General features: G+C 50.8%; 2 non-coding genes across 2 annotated transcripts; one reads left to right on the top strand and one right to left on the bottom strand.

Moving 5' to 3' along the window:
* Positions 1-114: 114 nt before the first annotated feature.
* TRNAG-UCC (transfer RNA glycine (anticodon UCC)) lies at positions 115-186 on the top strand. Its single transcript has one exon. It is a non-coding gene; the product is annotated as a tRNA-Gly (tRNA).
* A 164-nt stretch (positions 187-350) lies between these two features.
* Positions 351-423, bottom strand: TRNAV-CAC (transfer RNA valine (anticodon CAC)). The gene has a single exon. It is a non-coding gene; the product is annotated as a tRNA-Val (tRNA).
* Positions 424-6,753: the final 6,330 nt, after the last annotated feature.

Genomic DNA, 6,753 nt, shown 5'->3' with positions numbered 1-6,753 from the left:
TTGGTGGTACCAGGGAAGAACACGTCTTCTTTGGGGCGGGGCTTAGTACCGCCCGTGGGCTCTGATTGGCTGACTCATTAGAAAAGGTACCGAGAGCTCCACTTCCTCATCAGCGCGTTGGTGGTATAGTGGTTAGCATAGCTGCCTTCCAAGCAGTTGACCCGGGTTCGATTCCCGGCCAACGCAGTTGACTTTTTCAGAATTTTATCTGAAAATCGGACAAAAATACCCAACGGGTTATTTTGAAATCCTGGTTTTAAATTCGGGAATATCATAAGGAAAATAGAAATAAAAGCTTAAAAAAAAGTAAATGTTTGTTTTATTCCAAATATAAAAAGGAAAGCCCTGAGTGTTTCCGCCCGGGATCGAACCGGGGACCTTTCGCGTGTGAGGCGAACGTGATCACCACTACACTACGGAAACCCACGAAGACCTTATGCTTCTCCCGTTCTTAGAAGGAACTAGAGCCAGAAACGGTTCTGTGTCTTAGTTGGGGAGTCCGCAGAGATAGCTGGTCTGGGCTCCCCTTTGCACCCAGGTCTAGACTAGGCTTGGTGCAAGCGTTGGAAAGAATGGGAAAAAATTGAATGCAGAAGGGAAAATGCAAAAGCAAACACATGCACACATTAGACTTTATTTAAGGGTCCCCACACTTAAGACCCCCCATCCTGAAAAAGGCTCTCAATTGCATCCTTAGAAGCTGACAGCTAGAAGCTCAATTTAAAATGTCTCCCCAATGCCCTCCCCTTTGCAATTAATTCCCCTTGGGTTTGCCATCCTTGTAAAACGGACCCAATTTTTATTTTATTTTTTTATTTTGCAAGACCTTGCATTGGTCTTTGTGATTGCATGGCAGAGGCAGGAAATGTGCAAGAAAATAATTGGGGGGGGTGGTTTTAGGTGATGAAAAAAATGACTTTTGAAATCCCACCACCCAGAGCTACCTTGTTTGCAATCTGTAGCTCAGGGATTTAGAGATGACAGGCTTGTCCCTTACTAGAAGGATAATGAGAAGACAGGAGGGGAGCAGAGAGGGAAAGGAAGGAAGAGCAGGTGGAGGAAAAGGAGAAGGATCTCAGCAAGGCCTGGGAGAGGAGGAAAGGAAACTTAAACATTCAATCTTGAAGAACTTAAGAGAGGTTTTTTTTTTTTTTTTTTTCCTTTTTTGCATTCCGCAGAAGCAGGCAGGTCATTTGCACCCAGGGGTGATGGGTAAAGCATTACACAAAATAATAATAAAGCATCTATTGGGAAACACTTTTTGACCCCCCAGAATCCAGAGCACTCACTAGGCTCTAGGATGGAAAGCTGTAAGTCTTTTCATAGGGCAGCTTAAAAATTACTGGAAATGAGGGGATCAGGGAGATAATAAAATATATATTTGCCAGAGTCCTTACTTAGCCAGGGGGAAGCTCCAGTTCAAATCTCTCCTTCCCCAGGCACCTCATAGTCCCCTGAGCACTTTTGAGGGAGCACTGGAGAGAGTGACCCAAAACAAAACCCCTCCCCAAAACATTGCTGTAAGCAACTGGCTGAGATCACCGCTCATGTATTTATCTTTCACATCTGTAAGTCAGAAATCCAAAAACTTTGCTCTGAGTCCAGGTATGGGCAGGCCTGAATCCTTCTGGAAGTTTCTAAAGGAGAATTCGTTGCCTACCTCTTTGCAGATTCTAGGCAGGTCAGAGTCCTGAGATCATGGGCATACATTACCCCCAAATGCTGGATCCATGAGGCAAAGTTTGTATGTTCTTCATCTTTTTCATTTTTATTTTTTCTTATTTGGATTAAATACAATTCAGGTATTGTTTATCCTTTAAAAACTCAACCGGGGTCCAGTTCTTGTCTTTGCTTTTGGCAGCCTCTGGCCTCCCTCTTAGAATCCTCTCCAATGCCTCACTGAGATAATTCAAAATAATAACTTTCCATCTTGGGCTGGAAAGGTAATACAGAAGGGATGGTAGCTTGCCTTGCACACAGTCAGCCCAGGTTCAATCCCCAATACCCCCTGGTGGTCCCCTGAGCCACACCAGGATTGAACCCTAAGCCCAGAGGCAGAGGAGTAAGCTCTGAGCACCACTGGGTGTAGCCAGAAAATCATAAAAATGATAATTAAATAACCTCTCATCCCAAGAGACTTCATTTCGTGCCAGCTGCAAACTCTGTGGGCAAACTAGTTTATTGAGCAAATATTCAATGAGACATTTCCTCCCCCCCCCCAAAAAAAAAAAGCCACCTAGAATCTGATCATTTTTTCCCTCCTTCTGCACCCCAGACCCTCTCTGGACAATCTTAGAGCCAAATTCCAGGTTTTCCCTTGTCTGTACTTACAGCAGAGGCTACTAGAGGGTGAATGTGGTCCCAGAGTGTTGGGGCCCCACCAGACTAGGACCCACTTTTCTCAATCCCTCTCTCTGGGGCCACCCCATATCTACTTCCAGGTCTCCTGGGGGGACCTCACCATGTACCTCTTCCCCTACTGGTCCTCCTCCTCCTCCTCCACTTCCTCCTCTTCCTCCTTGACCTCCCTCAGTTCACCTCCCTCCCTTATGTGCCTCCTTCCTGGTCCACCAGGTCAGATCCTGTCCAGCCCCAGGACCTTTGTACATGCCCCACCCACCCCACCCTCAGTAATTTACAGATCTTCCTTCTCTTCCTCCTTTCTTCAATGTAGGTAAATACCTTCCCGGTGTGGGGGGAGCCCCCCCTGGAGTCTCCTCCTTCATCTTGGCACCCACAAATTCAGCTGACTTTGGTGTGCATTTTTCCAATAGCTTATTCATCTCTGAAATCAGCCCAAGAGCAACTTGGACGCCCCCAAGGGGTAGGGGCACCCATCCCCCAGTACAGAAGCCGAGTTCTTTGTTTGAATCTATGTTGTTTCCCATTAAGGAAACATTTGACAAACCTCTGAACAAAAGTCACTGCTGGGTTCACTTGGGGGAAAGATTCAGGCAGGTCTCCCAAGCTCATGGGGGTTCAGGGGCACGTGAGACTCTGGCACCTGGGCTGGCGGCTCAATTGGAAGACCCCAGGATGCGATGCTGGTTGGGCCCTGCAGTGCCAGTGCTCAGAGCACCTCACGGCTTCACCCTGGAATGCTCAGGAGTTGTGTGGTGCTGGAGGTAGATCTAGGGTTCAGCCACGTGCCTCACCTGCCCCCAAAAGAACCACTAAGAAGAGGAGAGGGGAAATACCTGGTAGCGGGCGAGGGGAGAGAGACAGAGACACAGAGAGAGAGAGAGAGACAGACAGAGACAGAGAGAGACAGAGACAGAGAGAGAGACAGAGACAGAGACAGAGACAGAGAGACAGATACAGAGAGAGAGACAGATACAGAGAGAGAGAGACAGAGACAGAGAGAGACAGAAAGAGAGAGAAATCCAGGTGGACTTCATGTTGAAGGGAAGCCTCTTCTATGAATCACATCATGGCAAAACCAAACCATGGTTTCCCTCTCTCTCTTGGTCCTTTAGGACCACCTGGGGCTTCCTCAACCCAACAACTCTGAGCCTGGAAGACCCCCCCCCAGAGGAGAGGCAGAAAGGAGCAATAATTCGACCTCTCCAGCAAGGGGCGCCAGAGCACGGCCAACCAGAGCTTCTCCACCACTTGGGTCTCCAACCCCTTCCACTCCTGGGATCCCATCCTGTGCTTCTGGGCACAGCCTTTATGAGCCCCCAGTTCTCAGAATCTCCAAGCCAAAGAGACACACACACACACCCCGTCCCTCAATGCATACCCTGAATTTGTAGGGGGAGAGCAGAGGCCTTGGAGTACTCCAGGGCAGAAGGCATTGCACAAACCTGCATCTGTCTGTCTGTCTGTCTCTCTGTCTGTTTCTCTGTCTCTCTCTCTCTGTCTCTCTCTCTGTCTCTCTCTCATCCCCAAGACAGTTTAATCACCAGAAACTCCAGGATCTAAATCCCACCCTCATTGGTCCTGGTGGGGCCTCAGGAATGGGGGAGCAGAGGACTCGACTTGTGAGGTTCTGGATCCTTCTGGGCCCACATGGCTCAAGTCGGAGGGGAAGAAAAGAGAGAAAGAATCCTAGAACCAAGGATGTCTGCTCAGGACCCCTTAGCCTGTGAGCAGTGGGACCCCAACGCTAGAGAAGTAGGAAAGGAGAAACCCCAAATTTGAGCAAAAAGCACAGTGGGGAGGGCATTTGTCTTGAAAGGAGGTGACCCACGTTTGATCCTGGTACCCAGTAGGGTCCCCTGAGTGATCCCTGAGCACAGAGCCTGGAATAATATCCTATCCTCTCCTCTGCCTAACCCCTGGCATTTTGGGTTGATCATTTTCCCTCACAGAAAAAATTTCAGGGAGAGATGAGCAATGAAAAAATAGATTTTATTTGAAGGTACTGAGGAAGGAGAGGGTAGAAGAGGGAAAGAGGAAAACAGAGGGAGGGAGGGAGAGAAGAGGGAGAGAGGAGAGAAAGAGGAAGGGAAGGATGGAGGGGAGGCAGTAGGGAGGGTGTATTACCGGGTGTGGTCCAAAAACAGGAAGGAAGGAAGGAAGGAAGGAAGGAAGGAAGGAAGGAAGGAAGGAAGGAAGGAAGGAAGGAAGGAAGGAAGGAAGGAAGGAAATGAGGGAGGGAAGTAGAGAGGGAGGGAGGGAAAAGGAAGGAGGGAAGGGAGAAAGGAAGGAAGGAAGGAAGGAAGGAAGGAAGGAAGGAAGGAAGGAAGGAAGGAAGGAAGGAAGGAAGGAAGGAGGGAGGGAAGGAAGGAAGGAGGGAGGGAAGGAGGGATAGAGGGAGGGAGGGAGGGAGGGATAGAGGGAGGGAGGGAGGCGGAGGAGGAAATCTCCTGCCAAACTCCGACCTGGATGGGGCCCAATGAGACAGATAGTAGATCCTGAGTGTCTCTGGGTGACTGGGGTTTGACCCCGAGTGGGCAGTGGGGGATTAGGGTGCCTTTGCTTTCCAGAGAGAAAGCAAGACTCCAGAGGGTGCAGACTGGGGGTCATAAGCAGGCTGGAGGGGGGTCTCCTGTTTATTTCCACTTAGCGCTTCCTCCTATGCCCAGAATTAAGAGCAAATGACCCAGAAGCCCTTCAGGAACCCCTCTGCGGGGCCAGTAGGGGCTGGAGGCTCTAACCCAGGAACTTGGGAGAGCAGGTTGGGATCTGTGCGGTACTTTTCTCCACAATAAAGCCCCCAACTAGCCAGGTGGAGGGTAAAGGACTCTCAACCGACCCCACCCAGTACCCAGAGATGGGATGTGGGGGGTGGGCGACAGGCAGCCAGTGGGGGTCCCAGGGGGCTCCTAGAAAGCAGAAGGGTGAAGGTGGTTTCTCCACACCCCGAGAATTAGGAGATCTTGGAGTCCCTTGAGACCCAGAAAGAAAAAGACCCCTAAAGAATAGAATAAAATGGGGCTGGAGAGATAGCATGGAGGAGGACAGTGGATCGAATCCCCGGCATCTCATATGGTCCCCTGAGCCTGCCAGGAGCGATTTCTGAGCGTAGAGCCAGGAGTAACCCCTGAGCGCTGCCAGGTGTGACCCAAAAACTAAAAACAAAACAAAACAAAAAAAGAATAGAATAAAACAGGGGCCAGAGCAAGAGCACAGCGGGGAGGGCATTTTCTTTGCACACAGCTGGCCCGGGGTTTAATCCCCAGCATCCCATAGGGTTCCCTGAGCACTGCGAGGAGCACAGAGCCAGGAGTAACCTCTGAGCACCACTGGGTGTGGCCCCCAAAATAGAGACACAAAAATAGAGACATAAGGGGACTCAGGTGGTTTTGAACAGATAATGCAGAACACACACACACACACACACACGTCTACTCTATACATGTGTGCTCACCCAAACATGCAATCACACACATGTTAATAAAAGAAAAATGGGCTGGGGGCACATCGGCAGTACTCAGGACAGACTCCTGGTTCTGTGCTTAGGGATTACTCTCCTGGCGGTGTTCAAGGCACACTGTGGGGTTCTAAGGATCCAACTTGGGGTCAGCCTCTGTGCAAGGCAGGCAGGTGCCCTCCCTCTTGCCCTCACCCCTGACCCCTCTTATGGCCCCTGATTCTTTCATGTTTGTAAACATGAAGCTGCCAGCTGGCAGGGTCGCTGGCAAGCTGCCTGGTATAGACCTACAGACTTAAGATAGGGGGGATGGAGTGGGGGGTAGAAGGAAAAAGGGGGTGCTCATGTCCATTCCCTATCTCCCAATCTGGCCCCAGCTGCTTTTGGTCATGGTCGCAGTCTTGGATTATTTCTGGGGCCAATGAGCTACTGCTCTTTCTTTTGTGAGTTTGCTTTATTTTGTTTTGATGCCACATCCGGCAGTGCTCTGGGCTGACTCCTGGCTCTGTGCTCAGGGATCACCCCTAGCAGTGCTCAGGGAAGCCTATGGGATGCCAGAAATCGAACCTGGGTCTGCCATGGGCACGACCAGCTATGCTGTGGGGAGGGAGGTATTTTGAGCCGCTGGAAATAGTTTCAGGGCTCTGGGCAGGTTGGGGAGCCCGGGGGGGGGGGGGCTTCCTGTCTCCCAGCGCAGGGAGGCTGCTGAGTTCTGCAGAAGCAAGATGGAGGTGCAGGGTGGGGTGTGGGTGAGTTGTCCTTGGCCGCAGCTGTCTCCACAGCAGATCAAGTGCAGGCAGGTGGGTGAATCAGCCTCACTTAGGGGAGGGAGTTTGGGGGTGACTCAGCCTGGAACTAGGCCCCTGTGTCAGGCACCTCAGTGCCTCCAGCCCTCATCGGAGACCCCCCTAGGGTGGGGGCTGCTTTTGAACGCA

The sequence above is a fragment of the Suncus etruscus genome, chromosome 15 (assembly GCF_024139225.1).
Source record: "Suncus etruscus isolate mSunEtr1 chromosome 15, mSunEtr1.pri.cur, whole genome shotgun sequence".
Classification (NCBI taxonomy): domain Eukaryota; kingdom Metazoa; phylum Chordata; class Mammalia; order Eulipotyphla; family Soricidae; genus Suncus; species Suncus etruscus.
The sequence above is the reverse complement of the archived record's forward strand: the minus strand, read 5'-3'. Positions and strand labels throughout refer to the sequence as shown.